The sequence below is a fragment of the Aquarana catesbeiana genome, linkage group LG02 (assembly GCF_042186555.1).
Source record: "Aquarana catesbeiana isolate 2022-GZ linkage group LG02, ASM4218655v1, whole genome shotgun sequence".
Classification (NCBI taxonomy): Eukaryota; Metazoa; Chordata; class Amphibia; order Anura; family Ranidae; genus Aquarana; species Aquarana catesbeiana.
Genome location: NC_133325.1, coordinates 317,327,163 through 317,354,376, shown reverse-complemented (window position 1 = coordinate 317,354,376; position 27,214 = coordinate 317,327,163). Strand labels below are relative to the sequence as shown.

Genomic DNA, 27,214 nt, shown 5'->3' with positions numbered 1-27,214 from the left:
TTTGAAAATCTGAAACATTCAAAATGACTAATAATTATGATTGTACCATTAAACCTACTGACATAGAAGGAATTGTTGTTATATTGACTAATATGAGATCATGGTTAACAGAACCTTAAAAAGTGAAAGGTTTATAAATGTTTCTTTATTCAGGTAACTCAGCACACCACAAAGGAAGTCAGTAATGACAGGCTTCCTTCTGTGAAGAGCTCTGAGGAAAGTGGATCACTGTTGGCTGATGTTAGCACTTGTGGCTGCGGGTGCAGCTCTGAAAGAGGTCTGAAATGGAGACAGAAAATATCCACTGGTTGCCTTATACTAATATTAAAGAGGTCCAGACCCACCCATCCCAATCTACCCTGTTCAGGATTTTCCCTTATTGTTTAAGAGTAATGCCCCGTACACATGGTCGGACTTTGTTCGGACATTCCGACAACAAAATCCTAGGATTTTTTCCGACGGATGTTGGCTCAAACTTGTCTTGCATACACACGGTCACACAAAGTTATCGGAAAATCCGATCGTTCTAAACGCGGTGACGTAAAACACGTACATCGGGACTATAAACGGGCAAGTGGCCAATAGCTTTCATCTCTTTATTTATTCTGAGCATGCGTGGCACTTTGTCCGTCGGATTTGTGTACACACGATCGGAATTTCCGACAACGGATTTTGTTGTCGGAAAATTTTATATCCTGCTCTCAAACTTTGTGTGTCGGAAAATCCGATGGAAAATGTGTGATGGAGCCTACACATGGTCGGAATTTCCGACAACAAGGTCCTATCACACATTTTCCGTCGGAAAATCCGACCGTGTGTATGGGGCATTAGAAGAGAATGTAAATCAGATGCATTGTGATGGTTATTATCCCAAATTGAACATATCCATCAAGACTATCTGAAGGGCTGTAAATGGATCCTTTACAGAAATCCTTAGAAGCTTTGAGATGATCATAATTCTAACACTGTATACAGTATGTTTAAAGACATGTCATTTACTTGGAAAAATAATTTTGCATTCCATTAATTTTTTGTTGTTTCCATTTTTTAAATGTGTTTACCTTTTTTGATATATATTGTAGAACTACTAGGGCCCACAAAAACTTCCTGGACATGCTTGTGGACATAATCTACTTTATCTCATTGTGGACACCAGTGGGAAACATTTGTTTCTTCTTAGGTATGCAGCATATCTAGAAAAAGATCCTGACGCATTAAAGCATAGTTAAAAATATGAAAAACCAAATCACAAAAATCTTGTTAATAAGCTTTAACACATTAAAGAGATGTACAGCCAAAGCTCATTTGGCTGTACTTCTACTGTGGATCACAGAAGTGCAGTTCGTTCTGCACTCCTGTTACCCATTTTCATCAGACAGTGGGTTTCAGGTCAAGATCTGCCTAAATGCTTGGACCGGCACCTGGCTCAGCCTCTCAGCAAGCTTCTGTGATCCTGAGCCAGCCGCCGCTCCCACTCCCTCCACAGCCCAGTGCTCCAGCGAACTGGCCGGGGGGGTGGTGCAGAGAGCCGATGACTGACAGTCACTAGCTCTCTGCTCAGGGAGCTCTGAGAACCAAGTGATCAGCTGTGTTTGATCGCTAGATTCCCAGTGTTAGTGCCGGTGGGCCGGAAAGACGCAGCTTCGGACTGATGCTGAATCCACCTAGGTAAGTATGATTAAAAAAAATAAATAAATTCCCATACTTTTCTTTTAACGTATCTACAAAAGTCTTTTCCAATATTTAAAAATCTGCAACTTTCAATAACATATTACCTGCTGATCTTGCCATGAAGATCCTTGTTAAGGTACTTCTTATTAAAGACACAACACTCTGACCCTTTTTTCCAGCTGTGCTACTGTGTTGTCAATCTGTCATACAGGTTATGATGGAAACAATAAATGGCCATTTCGACACGCATATTGTCCACTGTCACCACCATCAGGAATCCCACCCTGAGTGCATGTCTGTAGACGGAGAGTGGTTGAAAAGAGGCTGTAGGAGATCAACAGCACTGAGATGCAATACAGATGGAAAAAACATAAACATAAAAACATATCATTTAGTTTTAAAAAATGGTGAATATTTATGACACACAATATTTTAGCAAACTATGTAAGGGTGTAAGGGTCTTTTGTGACCAATGGAATTTACTCAGTATTCTTTAAGTGCTACGTTATCAATATTTGTGTTAAAGTGATACTAAACAGAGAAGTGTTAATTGTCATAATTCATTCACATAAATTATATATATCATGGCACTGTTTTTTTTTGGTTTTTGATTTTTTTATCCTAGGTTCAGCTGAACTCGCACAACTTCATTCCCGTATGTCAGTCCGACTTTAGGGGCAATTTCAGAGACATCTGTGCACGTTCCTTTAGGAGTCAGTGCGGCGCAGCAATTGCTGCCATTGCCCGCGATAGCTGCCGATTTGGCATGCGATTTGACGTGCCAAATCGCATGCCAAATCGCTGCAATGTGAACCTAGGCTTAATCCTCTAAGCACCTTATTCCCGCAGTGCTGTTGTGTGGTCCCATAATCTTTCCCTGTTCTTTGGCTTCTGTAGGAAAAGATTGTTGGGAGGGGCTTCTATTACTTTGTTGATGTATGCTCTCTACAGTGTGAGTCTGTGTCTGACCAGCCCTGATTGGTGATGTGCCAGTCACATGACAAAAAGAAAAAAGTTTCAGAAGAGCAATTCATATTAGATTATAAATAGCAAAAAACTGTTCTACAGCTCCCAATAAATCTTTATTGAACATCGGATGCATATTTTTTGTGTATTAATATGGTGTAGGCAGAGTCAAAGATGGCTGACACCAGCTTTTCCTTTTTCAGAAGCCACCTGCATACGAGGCTTGTTTTTACTTTATGGTTATTAGCAATTACATAAGATATATTTAATACCAATTTATATTAAAACAAAGCATTTTTGTTAATTTCTTAGTGAATGTAATCAATCAGCTAACTATTTCTCACCCCCATAGTGTTTAGCAATAGGAGGACATGGAGGAGGAGGGAGATTAGTGTCATTTACCAATGTGTAACACCCACATGTGTGACTCTATAGTTACATGGGTTGCACAGATAAGGAAAAAGAGGAAATTAATATCTTATAAGGGAACTGAAATTGAGCATGTTCCGTAGAGGGCACCAGCTGATCTACACAATCTCAACCTGCAGTGGTGACACAGAGAAGATGGGAAGAACAGCTGAAGGCAGGATCAACCAGATATAAATTTCACTCCACACAAAACAAATGCTTTAGTGACATTGTGAGTATGAAAACGCTGTTATATGGCTTGCAAATTGAGTATTTCATAGTCTGAGTTTATTGACACTATCTAATGGTACTATTGCTGGTTTTTGCATGGTGCTAGTGTCACAGATATATATATATATATATAGACTCACTGCTTTTGTTTCACTGTTCAGGTATTTTTGAGTCATTAGGGCATGTGTATATTATATTGTACTGAACATAGCATTGGCATTCTAAGCTTGCTGAATATAATAGATGTCATGAATCACTGCCCTGTCATTATAACTGGCATATCAGATATTCATAGACAGCCATTAGGACATTCTAGTCATAAGTAATATTCTATTTTGACTGGCATTTTTATTGGCATATTTTAGGGAAATTCCTGTAGTAGTGCTACTTATTTTTCATTTCCTTTTTTCTATACCACTAACACTACACATTATTAAAGTGTTCTATTCCAAAAACTTTCAAGGCACTTTAATTATTGAAAAATACAAAGTGATAATAAATGCAGCGCTAAGTTAAGTGAAAGACAGGGTGATACACTGTCACCCTGTGTGTATATTGTGTATAGTATTAGCTAATAATAATAGAGGCCAAAATGAACAAAATGAAGGGACAGTCCCCAATGGCTGGAAGGAATGTCCATAATGAAGTGAAAGTCCATCAACATATAAAACGTGATATCCTTTGTGTGAAGAGGGAAACAGCATGTATGGATGGTGCTTCTAAGTCTTCATGCGTTCGAGATAGATGTATAGGTAGGAGAAGTGGATACGCTTACCGGAGGAGGTGGACACAATCACCATATGGCTTAGTGTCATACAGGCTTATGGATCGATCAGTCCCAGGGGTGCTTGCTGGAAGGTATTGTTGGTAGATTCCATCTAGGGCGACCATAGCTGTAGGGTGGTGCTCGGATCCACAACGGATGAATGGATTACTTTCACAGGAAGCAAACCACTAAAGACTGTAACTTCCCGCGCATGGAACATCAGTTCATAAGGGAAAAGGAAAAAAACTCCACATAGTGCATGAATCCGGTAAAAAAATTTAATGGAAGATGCCAAGGAGAAAAAAGTTTTTTTAAAACAAGCATTGAGGTAAAAGTGATCACAGATAACTAAAAAATTGCGTGGTGGCAGGGCACAGATAGCTTCAGCAACCCGACATGTTTCGGACGATGGTCCTTCAACTTGGGCGTATAGCTTTGTGCCTGGCACCACGCTTACATATAAAGACATTTAAAATTATGCGATGACAGTCAGCTGTGTGTACCGCAGCTGGGCGGACATAACAGCCAATCAAAGGGGAGCAGTGTGTTTACAATCAGCATCGCTGACACGTGTAATAGTAACCTCCAATCACTGCCTCTAATGGGAAGTCATGTGCCAGGCGTCGTTATGCCTGATGTCATCGCGCACCAGCAAATGCGCTCCAAGCCTCCTTCCCATTCCAGGAAGAGGAATTGCACGGTTCACTATACTGTTTGATGCTGGCAGCTACAATTCTTTTTATTTTATTTTCTCTAGTAGCGCAACTATACATATGGTTATAATATTTTAATTATTGAGGATAATGATATATCTATTTTTAGTGTTAGGTTCTTTGTTTTCTTGGGAGGGATAAATGTGTTTATAGTAGGATAATATGAAGCATACTGACACTTCCAGCCAAATCTAATATGTTGCAGTGTTAGAGCCCTTTCACACTGTCTATAAAACATAGTTCGCTTTTGCTGCGCTTTCAGGTGCTTTTCAAATGGTTTTGAGGCATTGGCGGTATGCTTTTTTGAAGGTTTTTTTTTTTTCACACTGCCAGCGCCCGAGTGTCGGCGATAAAGTGTCATTATTTTTAGCGGTGCTTTACCATCGTTTTAGCGGCCCTATTCAGCTGCTAGCGGGGTGCTTTTGACCCCCGCTAGCGGCTGAAAAAGGGTTAAAACTGCCCGCACTTTGCGGTTCGGCGGTGCTGCCCATTGATTTCAATGGGCAGGGGCGCTTTAGGAACGGTGTATTCACCACTCCTACAGCGCTACAAAGAAGCTGCTTGCAGGACTTTTTGTGACGCTTTGCCAGCGTAGTGCCCCAATGTGAAAGCACTCGAGCTTTCACACTGGGATTGCAGCTGTGGCTTTTTTTCAGGTGCTTTACAGGTGTTATTTTTAGTGCTAAAGTGCCTGAAAAACGCCTCCAGTGTGAAAGGGGTCTAAAGCAGTTTTTGTGAGCTTTTCAGGCCCTTTTTTTAATGCCAAAGCGCTTAAAAAACTCCTCAGTGTGAAAGGGGCCTTAAAGAATTTAATGTTGACTCAAGGTCAATGTATCAGTATTTAAAATCATTTAAATTACCGTATTTATCGGCGTATAACACGCACTTTTTTCCCCTTAAAATCAGGGGAAAGTCGCAGGTGCGTGTTATACGCCGATCCCCTGCGATCCCGAGCTGTCAAAACTTAAAAATCGCCGAACGCGATTTGAAAATGGCACCGCCGGCGCCGAAATACACAGAGCCGGTCCTCGGCTCTTTCCGGCGGCTCTCGTTTACTTTCGGCTCCACTCGTAGTCCCGAGCGGAGCTATCCGAACCTACTCGGATAGCTCCGCTCGGGACTACGAGTGGAGCCGAAAGTAAACGAGAGCCGCCGGAAAGAGCCGAGGACCGGCTCTGTGTATTTCGGCGCCGGCGGCGCCATTTTCAAATCGCGGTCGGCGATTTTGAAGCCCAGGAAGCAGGGACAGGGGATTGAAGGCTGCACTAGGGCAAGGCTGCACTGGGGAAGGCTGCACTGGGGAAGGCTGCACTGGGGAAGGCTGCACTGACATGGCTGCACTGACATGGCTGCACTGACATGGCTGCACTGACAAGGCTGCACTGACATGGCTGCACTGACAAGGCTGCACTGGGGAAGGCTGCACTGACAAGGCTGCACTGACATGGCTGCACTGGGGCAAGGCTGCACTGAGAAGGCTGCAATGATGGGCATTTAAATGTAAGTTTTTTTCCCTTCAACTTCCCTCCTAAAAGTTTTTGAAGCCCAGGAAGCAGGGACAGGGGATTGAAGGCTGCACTGGGGCAAGGCTGCACTGGGGAAGGCTGCACTGGGGAAGGCTGCACTGACAAGGCTGCACTGGGGAAGGCTGCACTGACATGGCTGCACTGACATGGCTGCACTGACATGGCTGCACTGACAAGGCTGCACTGACATGGCTGCACTGACAAGGCTGCACTGGGGAAGGCTGCACTGACAAGGCTGCACTGACATGGCTGCACTGGGGCAAGGCTGCACTGAGAAGGCTGCAATGATGGGCATTTAAATGTAAGTTTTTTTCCCTTCAACTTCCCTCCTAAAAGTTTTTTTTTCCTTAAAATTCCCTCCTAAATTGGGGTGCGTGTTATACGCCGGTGCGTGTTATACGCCGATAAATACGGTAGTTACTTTTTTCACAGATTTTCCTGGTTTAGCCAACTTACTTTTCAAAATATGAAGATATTTTAAAGCCCATGGCTGGGCAAAGATAAATTAATCCCATTTCTCCCTCCCACCTATTCAACAACATTTTTTTAAAAGGGATCTCTCAAAAGAACTTTTTTCTCATGTGACCCTCTATAACGCTTCTTCTGACATGTTGTTACATCTTCCTTTCCTGGTGGATTCTATAGGAACCTGTAAGAACCCCACCAATAGACACAGTAAGAGGTGCCCATGTCATCAGGCAGCTAAAGGACTGCTGCCATCCACAGTTGGGAAGAGAAAAGACTTAGGAGCCAGTGCCACAACCCAGTGGATGTAGGTATTTGTCACATCTAGCTTAGTTTTTTTTTTAAATGTAGGATTAGTAGGAGCTGTCTGCAGTAAAATATTTTGGGGGACTCCATGACCGGAGAGAAGCTTTATTATACATGTGCACATATTTTTATTCAGTTTTTAATACCCATAGGTTATATGTTAATTTTCAAAACAAGGACCTTGGTTTTGAGTAGTCTATTATTAAGCACACATACTGTATACTTTATATACACATATATACAGTATATATATATATATATATATATATATATATATATATATATATATATATATATATATATATAGAGAGAGAGAGAGAGAGAGAGAGAGAGAGAGAGAGAGAGAGAATCTCTCTATATATACAGTGGGGATGGAAAGTATTCGAACCTCCTTAAATTTTTCACTCTTAGTTTTTCACACCTGGATTTGGGGATCCTCTGCCATTCCTCCTTGCAGATCCTCTCCAGTTCTGTCAGGTTGGATGGTAAACGTTGGTGGACAGCCATATTTAGGTCTTCCCAGAGATGCTCAATTGGGTTTAAGTCAGGGCTCTGGCTGGGCCATTCAAGAACAGTCAAAGAGTTGTTGTGAAGCCACTCCTTCATTATTTTAGCTGTGTGCTTAGGGTTATTGTCTTGTTGGAAGGTAAATCTTCAGCCCAGTCTGAGGTCCTGAAGGTTTTCATCCAGGATATCCCTGTACTTGGCCGCATTCATCTTTCTCTCGATTGCAACCAGTCGTCCTGTCCCTGCAGCTGAAAAACACCTCCCAGCATGATGCTTTCACCACCATGCTTCACCGTTGGGACTGTATTGGACAGGAGATGAGCAGTGCCTGGTTTTCTCCACACATACCGCTTAGAATTAAGGCCAAAAAGTTCTATTTTGGTCTTATCAGACCAGAGAATCTTATTTCTCACCATCTTGGAGTCCTTTAGGTGTTTTTTTTAGCAAACTCCATGCGGGCTTTCATGTGTCTTGAGGAGAGGCTTCTATCAGGCCACTCTGCCATAAAGCCCCGACTGGTGGAGGGCTGCAATGATGGTTGACTTTCTACAACCTTCTCCCATCTCCAGACTGCATCTCTGGAGCTCAGCCACAGTGATCTTTGGGTTCGTCTTTACCTCTCTCACCAAGGCTCTACTCCTCCAATAGCTCAGTTTGGCCGGACGGCCAGCTCTAGGAAGGGTTCTGGTCATCCCAAACGTCTTCCATTTAAGGATTATGGAAACTTAAGTGCAGCAGAATTTTTTTTGTAACCTTGGTTAGATGTGTGCCTTGCCACAATTCTGTCTCTGAACGCTTCAGGCAGTTCCTTTGACCTCATGATTCTCATTTGCTCTGACATGCACTGTAAGCTGTAAGGTCTTATATAGACAGGTGTGTGGCTTTCCTAATCAAGTCCAATCAGTATAATCAAATACAGCTGGACTCAAATGAAGGTGTAGAACCATCTCAAGGATGATCAGAAGAAATGGACAGCACCTGAGTTAAATATATGAGTGTCACAGCAAAGGGTCTGAATACTTAGGACCATGTGATATTTCAGTTTTTCTTTTTTAATAAATCTTCAAAAATGTCAACAATTCTGTATTTTTCTGTCAATATGGGGTGCTGTGTGTACATTAATGAGGAAAAAAATGACCTTAAATGATTCTAGCAAATAGCTGCAATATAACAAAGCGTGAAAAATTTAAGGGAGTCTGAATACTTTCCGTCCCTACTGTATGTCATATAAACTGTCTGTCTGTCTGTCTGTCTGTCTGTCTGTCTGTCTGTCTGTCTGTCTGTCTGTCTATCTATCTATCTATCTATCTATCTATCTATCTATCTATCTATCTATCTATCTATCTATCTATCTATCTATCTATCTATCTATCTGTCTGTCTGTCTGTCTATCTATCTATCCTCTTGATATTTGAATGACTGGTTGTATAAACCAACTATTTAATAGCACTTGTGAATACGTTAACAGAAATGTCTCCTTTTCTATATTCCAATACATATGACACTCTGGACTGGGTAAGCAACCAAAACAAGGAATGCTTCTTTATTACAACAATGCAAGCATACTGGGATTCATATTATAGTATTTCTTCAACTCTGCAAGAAAGTAATTACTTCTTGCATTCATTAATCTATTTTTTTTTGTCCTGTAGAGGTGAAAATATACGATTTGCATTTGTATTTTAACATATTTCTCAGCAGGGAAAAGTGACCTACCACACTATGATGCCTGTTTCAATGTATGAATTTTACTGTGTTATAATTACAATATATTGCAATAAACCAGGATTGTCTCTGATGGATCAAGTTGATGTACACAATGAAAAAACTTCAGTATTTTGAAATCAACATCTGTAATATATATTTAGCATTGCGTAAGTAGACAAATGCAGAGTGCAATCAGCCATAATGCTAGCACATCACATTTTCTGAATTCATCTGCAATATTAGGTGTAATTCTGGGGATGTGGAAATTCATAAATACGTGATTATAGAGGGGCCATGCTGTGTGGTTGGAGAGAAAAATTGTATATAGAAACAATGTTCAAACATATCTAGTTATTTACAACTTCTGAATGCTGCTTATGCATATATTTTTAAACCCTGTTGTCAAGAAGTTGCAACCCATCAAATCTTTATTTATATGTTTTACCCTCCTAAAACTCATTTTGGATCATCTTTTTCCCATATGCTGTAAAATTTCAATTAGTTCACTTGTATAATTTTGCTATCTTAGCTGGGGGCAAGCTAAACATCTTTTTGAGATTTGCTAAAATATATTGTGCGTCTAATAAAATAGTGTCCTGGTTTATTTATTTTGGGCTGTTTGCTATTAATTATTCAGGAGCATTGGCATATCACGGTATTCTTGGAAAGCACTTGACTTACATGATCTAATCATTTAAGACAGGTTGCCTATCACCGTGTCTGATTCATTTGTGCCCTTCAGTTTTTGCTGTTGAGCTTTGTAAACAACAGAAACTTTACTACAGAGCTAAGGGGTTCTCGCAAAACCAGAAAAGGGTCTCTAAATACTATTTTAGAAGGGAAATACTAGATACTAGTAACTAGATATTAATAGTGGTATTTTAATATTTTATACTTGCCTTACTCAGTCTTTGGTGTTTGAGGTAAGGCAGGCAATTTGTGCAGGTTCAATGAAACATGGCGAATATAGGGCTTAGTATATATTGGCAAAACTTTTTTTTTCAGTTTTGGATAGAGTATGCAAGAGCTAAACCTCTTATCAGACCATGTTTTGCTGTCTGTGTCCCACGTGAGTTATTTTCCTTCACTTCCTATCCAGATGATGCCACATGAAATAAAAGGCGATCTCACCAAAAGTCATGAAAATTCCCATCTTAGACAGTTTTTACAGAGACTGGTGTCTCCATTGGATATTTCATCTTTACCTGCTGCTCAGGTGACGAATCTAAAATGTTTGTTTTCCCCTTACCTTCAGGAATAGAGAGGAATGAATTTCCCCATTAGGGACCAATATTGCATTAAAGACTGACTCTATCCATAATTAAATAGAGTTTATTAGTTAAAACATAAATATACATCATAATTAAAGTATCTAAAAAGTGATGATGAAAATAAGCACGATTTCCCATATTTTAATTCTAAATATGTTTTAGCTGAGACGACCCTTGGTACCAAAGGGATGCTCATAAATAAAGCTGTTAAACCAGTTAAGGACCAGTCACTGCAATTATACTGTGGCAGGTTGGCATACCTGGGCGAATCGCTGTAGCTGTACATCAGGCGCGTGCATGCGCACCCGCTGCAATCGGATTAATTTCCAAACAAATCAGTCTCCATGCCCAGGCCAATGATTTCTGGCCTGGACCTGGTGATCAGTTCTGGTGAATGGCAGACTGTCCTATGCCTGTGTAATGTAAACACAGGTAGAGGAAGTGATGTCATCTCCCCTCGTGGAATCCTTTTCGGTTCCAGAGAGAGGAGAGAGGACATCTAACCACTGACAGTGCATCCATTAAGGGCGCTGGCCCCTTTCTCAAGCCCCCCATGACTAATGGATAGAGGTGTATTTGATAGGGGTGTATTTTTGAAGCATCTGATTAGAGCCATAGGCTCTAAAAAGCTTCAAAAAAGGAAAAGGTGTGTTAGACAAGGTGTGTTAGAAAAGCGAATGAATATTTGCTTTTCTAACACTGAACTGCCTCTCCACCAATCAGGTAGCGTGGGTCTGATACCTGTCACCTGGTGGGCTGAAAGGACAGGTGCTGCGATTGGACACCTATCAGTAGGAGGGGAGGAGATGCATGGAGGACACAGCTCACCGCTGTCTGACCCGCTGCAAGGTCCCACAGCTCACCGCTGTCACCTACTGCCTGACCTATCATCGAGATAGGGTAGGTGCCAGGCAGATGGCGAGTGAGCGGGGGGTCACAGTGGCAACTTTTGATGGGCACAGTGGCGGCATTTGATGAGTCACAGTGGCAACATTTGATGGCACAGTGGCGGCATTTGATGGCACAGTGGTGGCATTTAATGGGCACAGTGGCTGCGTTTGATGGGCACAGTGGTTGCATTTGATGGGCACAGTGATTGCGAGTGATCACACAGTGGCTACGTTTGATGGGCACAGTGGCTGCATTTGATGAGCACAGTGGCTGAGTTTGATGGGCACAGTTGCTACGTTTGATGGCACAGTGGCTGTGTTTGGCACAGTGGCTGCGTTTGATGCCACGGTGGCTGCATTTGATGGACACAGGGACACAGTGAGGCTGCAATTGATGTTTTTTTTTTCAAGATTTTTCAGTTTGTTTGTGCCCCCCCAAAATTTTGAGCACCAGCCGACACCATGCATCTAACCATGAGTTGCACCAACACTATACTGACACAGTACACATAGGCACACTTTTCACCCCCCAGTCGTCACCCCAGTTAACCCCTTCAATCCCTGTCACTGTGTCACCAAGCGCAGTTTTCAGATTTTTTTACTGATTGTTGTACTGGTGATACTAATCAGCATTAGGGCAGTTAGTATGAGAATAAAGGATTGGGTATATTGGCGCTACCTAAAAAGATATCATATATTAATCAATATATTTAAATACTGGGATAGCCTATAATTTGGCACCCCCTACTTATATTTGTAAATCTAAGAGGTATGCAGTATATACAAGCCCCCCTTATTTACAATATGGGTAGTGCCACAACCGCTAAGTAGGTTCGTTTCCAATGCTCATATGCTCAAAAGGTTATGATAGGCAACAAGTGTCGCACAGCTTACTGGATCCTACTGCATCTGGAAAAGGGGCCAGAAACTGGATTCCATATAGTGCATTTACTAAGAACCATATACCAATACGGTGATGTATGTATATATACTACTATCCTAATCTGATACGTTACATATAATCATCATAGATTACAATTGCATAGACCAAAAACTACTCAATAGCCCAGGAAACAACAGCAATTAGATTTTCAACAAATATTGTAACAGTCCCATATATTGATGTTAAATGACTCATGCAGATTCCCATAGGTGACTTGGTGCTGCAATAATTTGTCAGGTGACTCTCGTGCTCCCCCTTTGGTTGCTTACTCACCAGCTCCCAGAACCCCAACAGGGGTATAACGGTTATGGTGTGATACGCTGGGTTACTTCCATCTGATAGATCCTTATGTTGTAATCAGCTCCCCAAGCCCCCCAGCGGGGTAATCCACCTGTGTTGGAGATGGATCGCCTTGCTGCCAGGTATTATGCTGGATGTCTCCTGTGCTTTTGAATCCTTGAAGATATTGCTTCCACTCATATATTTAGGAAGAAAAAGAGAGCTTCCATAGCGTAATAACGTATGGCCACTTTATTAAAAAACACATCTAAACCAGCAACGCTGATCTTATAAAAGGAAAATTTCCAAAATTAAAAATGACAAAAAAATATACTAAATAAAAATAGGGGAATACCCTCATACAATTTGACATAATCAATGTACTTTTTTTCTTTTTCATTGTTATTTTATTATGTTGTACTATGCCGTTATTTGTATTGCTGTTCAAGGTCAGGCTCCTTTCCCCCGTTATCAGACTCTGAAAATTGGTGGTGCTCTGCCTCGATCCTTCTCCTATGCGACGGACACATGCTCGCCCTGGCAGCCCTCGGGCTGCTTGCGTCTCCTTGTTTGGGAAATAGATTCCCTTTAACAGGAGCGCGCGCTTGCGCAGTAGCACACACTGTGCACCTGTGCAGTGCGGGCGAGCAGACCCGGTGACGTCAGGGACCGCCCTTGCCATGCCGTCCCTGACTTCCGGGTTGGGGTGCTTTTATAGCGGCCAGACACGGCCGCTGTATGAGCCTACAGCCTTCTGATGCCGCGCTAGCCGAGGATTAGCACTTTGGGTAAGTCTCGCGCCTCCCCCCCCCTCTCCCCCCCTCCCCCTCCCCCCCCTCCCTCCCCTCCCCTCGCCTACTTCTTCCCTCTGGTCGGTCTTTCCTTCATTGCTTCTCCTTCAATCCAGCCGGGTCTGTTTACTACTGTCTCCCCATGCAGGGCTGCCTGCAGCGTTCATGTCTGTTTTTTCTGTTGGTACTTTACAATCTTGTTTTTCTGTTGGTACTTTATAATCTTATTTTTCTCATTGGGGACGAATATTTCTTATCCTGACATCCCTTGGTACTTATTACCTATTTGTATCACCCATTGCCTTGGTATTCCTTATCCCAGTGAGTTACCTCTGTTGTTCCCCGTTGTTTTGTGGGTAAAATTTCCCCCACTTTACTACTGCGGAGTGTAATTTTATCCAACTTTAATTGCAGCTGCTGCGGTGATCACTTCCTTTGCATACATCATTGGCTCCAGCCCTGGGGAGCCTTCATTGTTAACCCATGAGCGCTTGGTTTGTTTAAAACCGCTTCATACCACGATCTTTATTATTATATGCTCCTTTTTTACTTCAATTCATTCTTTCACTGATCGATGCTGTAGGGGTAAGTGCTGGCTCTTAATACCTGTGTGCAGTTTCTTTTTCAAGTTTGACCTACTTCCCACACAGACGGAAGTTTTAGGTCCTGTTTACTTTATTAATCCTCACAGCCCTTCCTCCCCCGTTCCTTTTTCTCCCTCCCCCCCCCCCCCCTCTCTTCCCCCCCTCCTTTCTCCCCCCCCCCTTTTTCCCCCCCTTTCTCTCCCCCCTCCCCCTCCCCCCCCTCCCCCTTTTTTCCCCCCTTCCTCCCTTCCCCTCTTCCCTCCCCTACCTGATCCCCCTCCCCTCACCTCCTGCCTTCTCCCCTCCCCCCCCTTTTCCCCCCTCCCCCCTCTTTCTTCCCCCCCCCCTCCTTCCCTATCCCCCTTTCCCTCCCTCTCTCCTCCCTCCCCCCCCTCCCCCTATCCCCTTCCTTCATCTCCCTGTCACCCCCCTCCCATCACTAATTTTAAGTATCATTCCTTTGCACACTGGTTTCCACACTTTGAGCTACTTTACCGGCACCCCTATATTATATTATACTTTGTTCTTTCTTGTGGCTTAGTGACCCATACAAATCAATGACTTAAATATTTTATTCACCAGAGGCTGTTTTGTTATCCCCTGTGTTCGTCGCAGGGGGAATCATATGGGGCCCCACATACCCACAGAGAATTCCTGAACGGGTGAGCCTGTCCTTTCCATATCTAACTTGTACATAATTGTCTAATGCACTTTTTTTGACGATCTTGCTGCAACCACAAAAAAATCTTCAGGCATCTGTGAATTCTTGTATATTTATTACATGTTTTCTATGCTACATTATAGACTTTACTCTCCTGAGGAAGCGGTGAATACCGCGAAACTGGTCGAGAATCCAAGTCATATTTGTAGCCTCTGTTATTACTGGATGCAATTCGTATGGTTGTATATATTGCCTTTGTCTTGAACTACAACTGTATGTGTTATTGTAATATATATATTTTTAAAATTGTTTCTTATTAAAATACAGTTTTTATCATACTACCCTTTTCCTCTTCACTCTTCTTGTATTAATACCCAACTACCTTCAGTACCGTAATAGTCCCCCTGCGCTTTTCCCCGTGTGTGGGGGGTTGGGATATCTGCCGACAGAAGCAGCCAAATGCGGCTTTCCCTACTCCCTGCCTCCCTTTCTACTAAATAAAAATAAAAATAAAAATAAATAGTAAAAAGTCCCAATCAAACAAAAATTGAAAGAGAAAATAAGTAAATCTACCAAGTCCAGGCACTAATTATGTATTTCTGTCCAGATGGATTAGGACAGCAATGATTGCCAGGCAGAGTACAAATTACAATTAAATGTATAAGAAAGGTCCCTCCAAACAGGCATATGGAGCGCAATGAAGGTGTAAGGCTACCAGGAAAAGGTGTGTTAGACAAGGTGTGTTAGAAAAGCGAATGAATATTTGCTTTTCTAACACTGAACCGCCTCTCCACCAATCAGGTAGCGTGGGTCTGATACCTGTCACCTGGTGGGCTGAAAGGACAGGTGCTGCGATTGGACACCTATCAGTAGGAGGGGAGGAGATGCATGGAGGACACAGCTCACCGCTGTCTGACCCGCTGCAAGGTCCCACAGCTCACCGCTGTCACCTACTGCCTGACCTATCATCGAGATAGGGTAGGTGCCAGGCAGATGGCGAGTGAGCGGGGGGTCACAGTGGCAACTTTTGATGGGCACAGTGGCGGCATTTGATGAGTCACAGTGGCAACATTTGATGGCACAGTGGCGGCATTTGATGGCACAGTGGTGGCATTTAATGGGCACAGTGGCTGCGTTTGATGGGCACAGTGGTTGCATTTGATGGGCACAGTGATTGCGTTTGATGACACAGTGGCTACGTTTGATGGGCACAGTGGCTGCATTTGATGAGCACAGTGGCTGAGTTTGATGGGCACAGTTGCTACGTTTGATGGCACAGTGGCTGTGTTTGGCACAGTGGCTGCGTTTGATGCCACGGTGGCTGCATTTGATGGACACAGGGACACAGTGAGGCTGCAATTGATGGTTTTTTTTTCAGGATTTTTCAGTTTGTTTGTGCCCCCCCCAAAATTTTGAGCACCAGCCGACACCATGCATCTAACCATGAGTTGCACCAACACTACACTGACACAGTACACATAGGCACACTTTTCACCCCCCAGTCGTCACCCCAGTTAACCCCTTCAATCCCTGTCACTGTGTCACCAAGCGCAGTTTTCAGATTTTTTTACTGATTGTTGTACTGGTGATACTAATCAGCATTAGGGCAGTTAGTGGTAGGCCCAGGTACCCGCCTAAACCCCCCTAATAAAGGTTTAACCCCTTCATCACCCCCAGTTAACCCTTTCCTTTTCTGTCACCAGTGTCACTTATATAGTGTACAGATCCATTTTCTGATCGCCGTATTAGTGTCACGGGTTACCCAGTTAGCTAATTACTGTCACTATCAGGTTTTTATAGCATCAGGGTACCTAACATATATTACTGAATAAAGGTTTAACCCCCTGATTGACCCCCAGTACAGGTTTTAGCATCAGTTAGGGTCAGCGTCAGTCCCTGGCAGTGTCAGATTAGTGGCAGTAGCGGTAACACCCATGTACGCACCATACACCTCCCTTATTAGTATAGTGTTTGAACAGATTTAATTCTTTGATCCGATCAGATCTATACTAGCGTCCCCAATAGTTTAGTGTTCCCAAAAATCAGGATCAGCCCAGACATCTGCTAGCACCTGCGTTTAGCCCCTCCACCTAGCCCAGCCCAACTAAGTACAGTATCAATCGATCACTGTCACTTACAAAACACAACACACATAACTGCAGCATTCGCAGAATCAGGCCTGATCCCTGCGAACACTAACAGTTTTTTTGGTAGCGATTGAAGCAGTTGCTGACAACCAGTTGCTCTTTTGCCTGTGAGTCGCACTAGTTGTACCTGTAAATTTAGAGGCCAAAATGTCCAATCAGAGGTACACTAGTGAAGAGGCCTACAAGTTGCTGAGCATGACATATGAGAGCGATAGGGAAGCCGCCTCACTGGCAGATTTAGGCTCAGTAAGCGAACCAGTAGAGAGCAGCGGTACCCTGACAGATACCTCTGATGATGGAGTGGTCCCTGCTAAGGTCAGGCATACCTGATCCCGTTCTTCTGTTGTTGAGGTGCAAGAACTGCAGGGTTCTAGTATGGAGCAGAGAGCCAGTGCTAGTGCCGCTCATCCTTCTGGTGAACTGGCAAGCAATAGCGGCTTAGTACATCCTGGTCATAGTCAAACCAGCTCTGCAGTAACACCTGGTGACATGGCGAGTTCCATAAGTGCAGTTCAAGCTGGTGCGGTGGCTAGCACGAGTAGTGCCCCGCAGCCACCAAGAAGTAAAACACAGACCCCTAGAGCCCACGGTGCCCTTCCCACTGCATTTGCCAATCCTAATTGGGAGCCCACCACTTCTGCAGTGCCCGTACTTTCCCCATTCACTGTCCAACCTGGAATTCAGGTGGAAACAGTTGATTTTATGTCACTTGATTCTTATTCGCTGTTTTCATAGAAGATTTCTATAGATCTTTTGTGGACCAAAGTCATTTGTATGCTAGTCAATTCATCACCGCTAATCCCCAGTTGACCCTTGCCAGAGATTGGAAACCTATTACGGTTTCCGAATTTAAGAACTTTCTGGGGCGATCCTTCCTCATGGGCATTACTAAAAGGTGTGTGTTGCGGTCATATTGGTCCACTGATCCAATTCACCATATGCCCATGTTCTCTGCCTCCATGACCAGGATGCGATACGAGCAGATCTTGCGGTTCATGCATTTCAATGATAATGAACTCTGTTATCCTTGGGGTGACCCTGGATACGATCGGCTCTACAAAATTCAGCCCCTCATAAACCACTTCAACCAACAGTTTGCAGCCTTGTTTATTCCCGATCAAGTTGCGATTACATTTTCTGGCTGCTTGTCTTTCAAACAGTATCTTTGCAGCAAGCGTGCAAGATATGGGGTCAAGTTGCATAAGCTCTGTGACAGGGAAACAGGCTATACATATAGTTTTATGGTTTATGAGGGAAAAGACAGTCACGTAGAGCCCCACAACTGCCCAGACTACATAGGGAGCACTGGCAAGATAGTTTGGGAATTAAAGTCATCCTTATTTGGGAAGGGGTACCACTTGTACGTGGCTTGTGCCACTTTTTAGTCACCTTTTTGATTGTGGAATTGGCGCATGTGGCACCGTGCGATCTAATCACCGGGGCTTCCTCCAATGGCTTGTCGATTCCCGACTTAGATGGGGGGAGAGAGCCTGCTTGAAATGTAATAATTTGCTCGCAGTGAAGTGGAGGGATACAGGGAATGTTTTCGTTCTGTCCTCCCTTCACGCAGATACGACAGTCGAAATTCCAACGGCGACTAGTGTTGTGGTGAAGCCCCTCTGTGTTATTTAATATGGGCGGGGTGGACTTCAACGACCAGATAATGGTGCCATACTTAATTGGCCAATAGGACAGACGCTTTTATAAAAAAGTGTCTGTATTTTTAATCCAATTGGCTCTGCTGAATGCTTATGTGCTATACAAAGCATCAGGGTGAACTGGATCCTTCCTAGAATTCCAGGAAGAGATCATCACAGCCCTTCTTTTTCCAGACGGTGCTCTGTCCCAAGTTCCCAATGCAAACGCAGTGAGCTTTTTCCGTATGTCCTCCCTGGTACCCCTACCCAAAGAACACCCCAGAGAAGATGTTGAATCTGCAGAAAACGTGGATATAGGCATGACACCCGCTTTTATTGTCTCTCCTGTCCTGACCAACCTGGTCTCTGCATCAGTGACTGTTTCCGTCGCTACCACACACTAGTGAAGTATTAGCATAGGGTACAGCACTGCACAGTCCTAGGGCACACTTACTTAGGGTCTCGAAAGACGAGATGGCCATCGCATTTTGAGAGACCCTAATCTGGAATGTTTACAGTTAAAATAAAAGTTAAAAAAAACAAAAAAATAAACACAAAAAAAGAAAAAAGACAAAAATAGTTGTTGTTTTATTGTTCATCTCTCTCTCTCTATTGTTCTCTCTATTATTCTCTCTCTATTGTTTGCTATCTATTGTTCTCTCTCTATTGTTACTGTATTTTATAACTGTAATGTTTTATTTTTACTGTGTTTTATTGTATTTGCTTTGCAGGTATGGTATGTCTTACTGTTATACTGTAATGTTACTTTGTTTTATTATTAACCATTATTTGCTTTGCATGTACGCCATTCAGCTGCAACGGTTTATTTATTCTGTCGTTTTAGTCGTTACTCCAGTGCTGTAGGAGGTGATTTCACCACCACAGTTAAAAAAAAGGATCATATATGACGAAGCATGGGGGCAGGGTAAAAAGGAAAAAAAAAAAAAAGAAAAAATTGAGCCACTTGGCAAACAGACCTGGTCTGTCACTACATGTGCTGTTCATGGGCCTAAATTATAACAGAATCTTACTTACTGATGTTGCTTCTTGATGTGTTTGTTACATCCATAAATAATGCCATCATCTAATTTGTGATAATAGAGATGTTTGCTGCACAATAGAAAATGTCAAACCTTTAAAACAAGGACGATAAGGCAGATATCAAAGGTAAATACTGCAGCAACATCTTTTTTAACAAGTATTACTACAAAGTATAATGATTTTTTTTTTTTTACAGCGTAGGTACAAGAAAACCAAATCTTTTAACCACTTGACCTCCAGAAGATTTACCCTCTTCATGACCAGGCCATTTTTTGCGATATGGCACGGCGTTACTTTAACTGACAATTGCGCAGTCAAGCGACGGTGTACCCAAATAAAATTTATGTCCTTTTTTCCCATAAATAGAGCCTCATTTTGGTGGTATTTGATCAAAAAAAAGAGACAGACAATTTTGAACAAAACAACAATGTTTTTTACTTTCTGCTATAAAACATATCCAATAAAAAATTTTTAAAAATCTAGTTTCTTGATAAATTTAGGCCAATATGTATTCTGCTACGTGTTTTTAGTAAATAAAAGTTATAGCATCTACAAACTATGGTATACACTGTATATACTGGATTTTTTATTTATTTACTAGTAATGGCGGCGATCAGCGACTTATAGCGGGACTGTGATATTGCTAATACAGTGATCAGTGTTAAAAATATGCACTGTCACTGTACTAATGACACTGTCTGGGAAGGGGTTAAACATCTAAGGCAATCAAAGGGTTCTGTGCCTAGCCAGTGTTTTGGTGTACTGTGGGAGGTGCTTTTACTAGGGGAAGTAATTGATTTTATTCCCTACTTTGCGAGTAAAGAAAATCTATTACTTCCCCGATGACAGGACAGGGCTCTGCCTTGTTTTTTTAGCCAGGGCTCTGTCCTGTGTAAATTAATGACGATCGCCAGGTGTCGGCGGTATCCCATTGGCTGTTACCCGCTGATCGACATTTGCTGTGTTTAATCACAGCACAGCTGGGTCTCCGGCAGTGTGTGCCCCCTATCCGGAAGTGTCAGATCACGTACCGCCGTATATCTCTGTTATACTGTTGGCAAGTGGTTAAAGAACAACTAAGCCCAAAAAACAAATATAATATATTGCAGCTTACCAGTCTCTATGGGTGGAGGCTGCATTTATTTTTTATTTTTCAGAATATTTTTGGCAAGTGCAAAAAAAAACCTGTTGGTCTTGAAAGTTACTTCATGTGAGCTCAAAAGAAAGCACCAACATTCTTATTTTTTTGTTATATAATTTTTTATCCACTCAATCCACCATGTAATGGACATGAACAAAGGCACACATATTTTAGCCCAGCCTAGGGTGGCGGCCATGGGTTCCTTCATAGATATAATAGAGAAATTAGTGTAGACACAAAGGGACAGAATGTAGGTTATTCAGTGGATTGCCAGGTGAAAATAAATGGAACAAAATCCCCCCAAAATAAAAAAAGGCCTAATTATAGTTGTGATAAATTATATTTTTGGTTTTAGATTTAGAAACACTTTTTGGTTTTGGGTTTAGATACACTTTCAGGGACATCTGCTAAGTATTACTAGAATACTTTATGTAACTCCTAATGCTGTTAGAGCTGTTTTGTGCACATTACTACAATGGCAGTGAGCACATGAGACCTAACTGTGTTTAATTATTTCTTATTGATATTTATTATGGTATCTTGATGGCTGACCATTGATATTTTTTTTCCTCTTTTCTTTAGGTAAGGGACATTTTTCATCACCCTGCCAGAACTAGACACCACCGAGTGCAATTTGCTATTTGACATCTTTATGTTTTATTTGTTCCTGTTCTCCAAATAAATTGCAGCACGTTTTCAAGAAGGAGCTCTAATCAAAATTTTGTCTTGAAATATCTAAGCATATGGCTATACTACACCCTAACAATCTATTTTTAATGCAAATCTATTTTGTACAAATCCTGGCACCTTGTGGATGAGTGGAAGCCGTCATGTAAGCACCACAGAAGCACAGCCTTGTGAATAAAAATGCCAACTTTCAACTGTTTATTCTGGAAATGTTCCGCTGGCACTGGAAACAGTTTCTGGCAAGCTCTGGTTATGTGAAGAGCTTATGTGGGCTCTTTATTTTCAGCCAATTCCACAAGTACTATTGAAAGCTGAGGCTAGAGAACATCTTGTCAGGGCTTCAGTAAGTAAAGAGTAAAAATATCTGTGCATCTCCAATCATCCAAATATTAAGTTAATTTGCATTTGCAAATTAAGAATTTCTTCTCCCTAAATGAGACCAGATTTTATTTTACTGCAGGTTTTAGCAGATTGAATAGTGGTTGCAATGGTAATTTTGCAGATGCTTATGCTTTTCCTTCCGCTAGTATTACAGCAAGCAAAATACGTCTTAACTTACTATTATTTTTCAGAATGGCATTAGATGTAGAATATGCATTGCTTTAAACACATTGATTAAGGCATGTTGAAACATTTCTTGTGGAGGAAGTTGAACTAAACTAGCAATCTGTTCCATCAAAAATGTCTAGCTAGGTTAACATGGTAAGCAAACATACACAAACAGCATTTGCAGATACTGCTAAAGCTGTTCATATACTATACGTCTCTCCCTACAAAAAAAAAGATGTATTTATGCGGTGCTCCTCTATGTACTTTTTCTATGGCTTCTTCCCTTTAGCATGGGCCTCACACTTCTGCAAAATGAAGAAGTTATACATTTCCTAAAACTCTCTGGAAATATGTAATGTCTTCCTATCACAAGGAGACCAATTAGCTGTGTTTGGAACCTACATTAAACTTGCTTGTTCCCTTTCTTTCTGCATACAGAAGAAAGTAGATGTTATTACAGTACATCTGTACACAATCCTAAAAAAAAAGAAACATTTCTATAAGCTATTCATATGATGAAGTAGCTAACCCAACACCTTTGTGACATTGCCAGATTCTGTCTCTTAGAAATATATCTAAAGCAATTTCCTGTCCTATAGAAAGAAGGGAGAGGAAATATTTCCAAAGTAAGAAAAATCTTCTCCGGAACAAATGTCACTGGAAGAAATGTCCCAATTCAGTGACAACTTAAAACTTTGGATTCAGATTGAGACTAGCCACCAGACAAAAGAACATGGTGACTTCCCCCAGTAAGGACAAAGACAAAAAAAATGGACAGAGGTTCTAACCTTTCCCTACTCTATGCAAAATTAAAAAAATAAAGTTTTGGAGTTAGATACACTTTTATTTGTTCAAAACAGAGATGTGCTCCTGGCAGGTGCCTAAGCATTATGCGGGACCCCATGGGATAGCTCAAAGGGGCCGCATGGCTCTCGTTCCTCCCTTACTTCTAATTGCAGGTTGCCACAGGCTACAGCAACTGTTTTTTTGCACAGCAACAAGCAGCATATTGGGCTCAATTAGCAGGCAGCAAAAGCCTGTGCTACCAGAGCAGTTAAAGAGAGCACCTGCCGTTAACAACTGTCCTCAAGACTGGATCTGGACTCCCACCCACCCTTTCCAATCTTTGTTCTTATGAGTAATGGTATTATTTAGTGGGGGATTAGTTGTCCAGCATTGTCTGAATGGACATCGTGTTTGGAATTTTTGTTATGAGTTGGTATAGCCAGGATGGTTTCATATTTCATTAAAAGTTATTGTTATTATGTTATCAGGTTACCCCTTGAATAACACCATGGCCAATGTTAAAATTTTGGCAAACAAATAAATACTTGAAACTTATTGGATTGAATATTGTCTCTTTATTTTCTTTGCAATAATCTCTTTGTGCTAGCCCATGCATTGAAACAATTTGGTAAAGACTATGAGCAGCTCTGGTGATACACTTTCCTAAGGCATGGACCACTGTCTTCACTATCAGAAGGCCAATCCAGATTACTAATGTGCAGTTGACCCTGGGGCAAAGCACATGTAGACAGGAAGTTGCTGAAAAATGCTGGAGATCAGCTGCAATGAGATGAAGGAAACATTTTAAACCTTTTTTAATACCTGTTTAAGTACATTTTTTAATCCTCATAAGAAGGAAGGCCTATTTAAAAGGCCAATATGCATTTAAAAGCACCTAGCTAAATTTAGCCTCGAACAATTGCATTCAAGACCATACAAGTGTTCCATAATGCTTACTTTCTTGAATTGTTTGACCTTTATACTGTTTCCCAGGTTGTAAAGGCTTAATGTTTTTATACCTTCATGCATTCTATGCATGAAGGTAAAAAACCTTCTGTGTGCAGCAGAAGCAATGTGTACGGTAACAGCATGTCTCTCCCAGGTCTTTTCTTCTTCATTGGCTTAGACAGCAGCAGGGGTCATTGGCTTCTGCTATTGTCAATCACAACCAGTAAGTCGATGAGGAGAGCTCGGGTGGGTTAAATCTGCCTTTAACAACATTTTAAATCATATTATTAATACAGGCAGTCCCTGAGTTACATACATCTGACTTACATACAACTCATACTTACAAATGAAGGGAGACAATAGGAAGTGTGAGAAAATCTACCCCTAGGAAGGGAAATTCACACCTGTAAGAGTTATCTGGGAAAAGGGTGTCTCCACTGAAGCTTTATCCCCAATCCTTGTTTCTATGGCAACCCAAAATTTTAAAATCCAATTGTCACAGGGACAGAAAGTTATGTATTGCTGATTATATATGTATTGCATGTTATACATGCTACTTTATTGTGGTCACAAAGGAGTCACTTGTGTATCTAGTTGTAACTCTTATCATATTTATTTAATGAATTCCTTTGGTTTTCATTTCCTTCCAATATAATTCTTTGATAGCTAGTACTTTTTTTTTGTCATATTTTTAATTTGCCTAGCTATGTTCAGGTCAGTGTTGCCAATGGAAAGTCACACTGTTCGGGGATCCAGGCAAACAGCATTTGTGGTTTGTTAGTAATAATTTTTACCGTGTGTGACAGCTAATGCCTAATGTAGAACAACTTACATTGTGGCTGTCTTGGTTCACCTACATGACTGTAATGTTCTAGAAACACATATTCCAGGGCTGGTTCTTCTCCAGGCTGTCAAATAAAAGCTGGGTGACTTTTTAGAATACATTTTAAAAAATGTATGGAAAACTTCAAACAACAGGGAAGGGAGGGGAGCAATGATCAGGATACATAGTGCATAGTCTCAATACTCTGGATTTTACTCCACAGCCCCTGGCCTCTTAAAGAGTAAGTTGGCCTATAGAAACTTACAGATCATAGGCTCCTTGAAGACCAAAAGTCTACTGGTATCTTGGTAGCAGATTTTGAAGTCTGAGTCCACCTCTCTCTTTCCCTTCAGTAAACCAGTATCTTTCTGTAGCCTCCCAGGATGACACACACCTCCTTAAGACTTGTCCTAGGGAGCACAGCACAACCAAGAACACTCTTTAAGGGTTGTACCAAATACTTTTTACCTCTACAGAGAAGTTCCTCAGTGATTGTCAAAGCTGATAAATATTCTTACCTAGAAGCTGATCGTTTAGGCATAGACTGCTGACGCGTACTCTGCAGCACCTGGCAGAATACTAAGCGGTATATCCAAAGAGCAGTGAATATGACATTCACCAAACATTCCCTGCAGATGTGTCTTCTTTTTGCATCTGTTTTAGATTACAGTGACTGGTCCACCTGCAGTAAGTACTTAGTAAAAGGTTACTTTCACTGCTCTATACATTTGCCCCACAGCTAGTTGCATCCAAACTGTTCACAAAAAAAACAGAAAAACAACAAATAACAAACATATTAAAGCACTGCCTGCAAAATTTGCAGAGTTCTAAAAGTTTTTTTTTGTGTAATGCACACAGTGAGCTTTTTACAGTGTGCATTAGAAGCTACAACAAGTCAGGTAGAGCCCACCATATTTCCTGACTGGAACACATCCAGCATTATTCTGCTTTTTACCCCCCAGCCCGACTGTCCCTGATCCTCCCATTTCTTCATTAGATTTCAGTTTTTTCAATAATGCAGGCTCAGCATCACATGTGTATGATATCTAGGGCAGTTTGCATTAAAGTGTAACTAAAGGCAAAACTTTTTTTTAGTTTTGGACAGAGTAGAAATTAATTGGAATACTTTTCAGGTTTTTATTACTCCCTCTGTCCCTGTTAGGGAGATTCACCCTCTCTATTTATCATGTTTATCATTATCGTTGAAAGCAAAACTAAGCGAAAAGACCATATTTTGGGTTGTCCCCAGAACAGTAATAGAGGGAAATCCTCTGGTGACCTGGAGGGCCCCAAGAAATTACCTTAATTTGAAGGGATTTCCTCTCACTTCCGGTTTTGACTATGGGAGAGAAAGTGAAGGAAAATCTCCCCAATGGGACACAGAGGGCAAAAAAAAGTTTTTCAAGGATTATAACCTCCCTTATTCTATCCAAGGCATATTGCTGTGATGTTTTCAATGTGTTACAATGTGATGTAAGTCCTGTAAAGCACTTCTTGTCCGTCCCACCAGCCATGATCTGCCTATACTGCATGGAGAATAACAGAAGCCCAGCAATGACATTACTAGATCTTAAATAAGGTATGTAATTTATATAAAAATACTTTATTTAAAAATGGTATTAGCATGCAGACAAGCAGATTAGCAGAATAAAGTAGGTTATGAAGCCTAAACATTTTTGCCTTAATGCATTCCTTGCATTAAAGTGATATTAAAGGCAATTACCTGTGGTTTTGCACAAAACATCCCTGATCCTCCTCTTCTTGGGCCCCATCAGCCCTCCTGGCCCCTCCCTCCTGCCCCCAGAGCAAGCAGCTTCCATTTACAGAAGTAAAGTAGCATTTTTATTTCCAATAAAAGACTGTTTTAGGTAAAATGGAGAGCACTATATATATATATCTCATTGATTTTACCTGAACCATGACTGCATAAGAAAGTTTTACACTGCTACTGCACTATTGAGGCTGGATTTCGATCATTGGATCGATTGAGAGGCAGATTTACAACGTATGATTGCCCCAGTGGGGACTGCTTGAATGACCTTTCTGTTAATTCAGAAGTCCACAGATTAAGGTGAGCGGCCTGTTTCTACGGTGGTGGAAGCACAGATAAGGATGTACACTAATTACGATCGTCTTGAGCACCCTGATCACTATTGAGGAGTTTACTCTTATCTGCTGGTGTCTTCATCTGTGTCATCCTTGGCTTTCAAACATCATAACCTGGGACTCTTTAAGTGTCTAAGCCCGGTTTCACAAATGTGCGGTGTGAATTGAAGCTCAGGTTTCACTGGGAAGATAAAAATCTTTTGTTCAAAGGCTTCTCTGCATTCTAGCTGCGGATCAGTGAGCAGGGAGAGAGGGAGGGAGGGGGGGGGGGGGGTGTAGTGAGGAGAAGGAGAAAATCCTTGTTCAGAACGCAATGTATCTGAGAATCAGATGCGTTCCCATAGGAGGTAATGGGCTTGTAATTCGCACCACAATGCCCAAAAAACGCACACTTTTTTTGCAATGTGCAGTGCGAATGCAACGCACATATGTGAACCAGATACATTCAAATGAATGTATTTTAAAATGTCCTGCAAATTGGATGCGGTGTAAGCCGCATCTAATTTGCATAGGTGTGAACCCGGGCTTATAGCAGCTAGTTATTATCCCTATGTATTTTTAGTACATTTTAGATTTAATGCAATTTTAGATTTTTCTTGCAATGCAAGAAACTTACTGATACTTTAAGGGCACTTTCACTCGGGGGGGGGGGGGCGTCATCGGT

General features: G+C 41.7%; 1 long non-coding RNA gene across 1 annotated transcript in view; it reads left to right on the top strand.

Moving 5' to 3' along the window:
* Nucleotides 1-23,181, top strand: part of LOC141129895 (uncharacterized) — a 103,703-nt gene extending 80,522 nt beyond the window's left edge. The window contains exon 3 of the long non-coding RNA XR_012241898.1: nt 21,234-23,181. This is a non-coding gene — a long non-coding RNA (uncharacterized lncRNA). The remainder of the gene's footprint in view (nt 1-21,233) is intronic.
* The last annotated feature ends 4,033 nt before the right edge of the window (nt 23,182-27,214 follow it).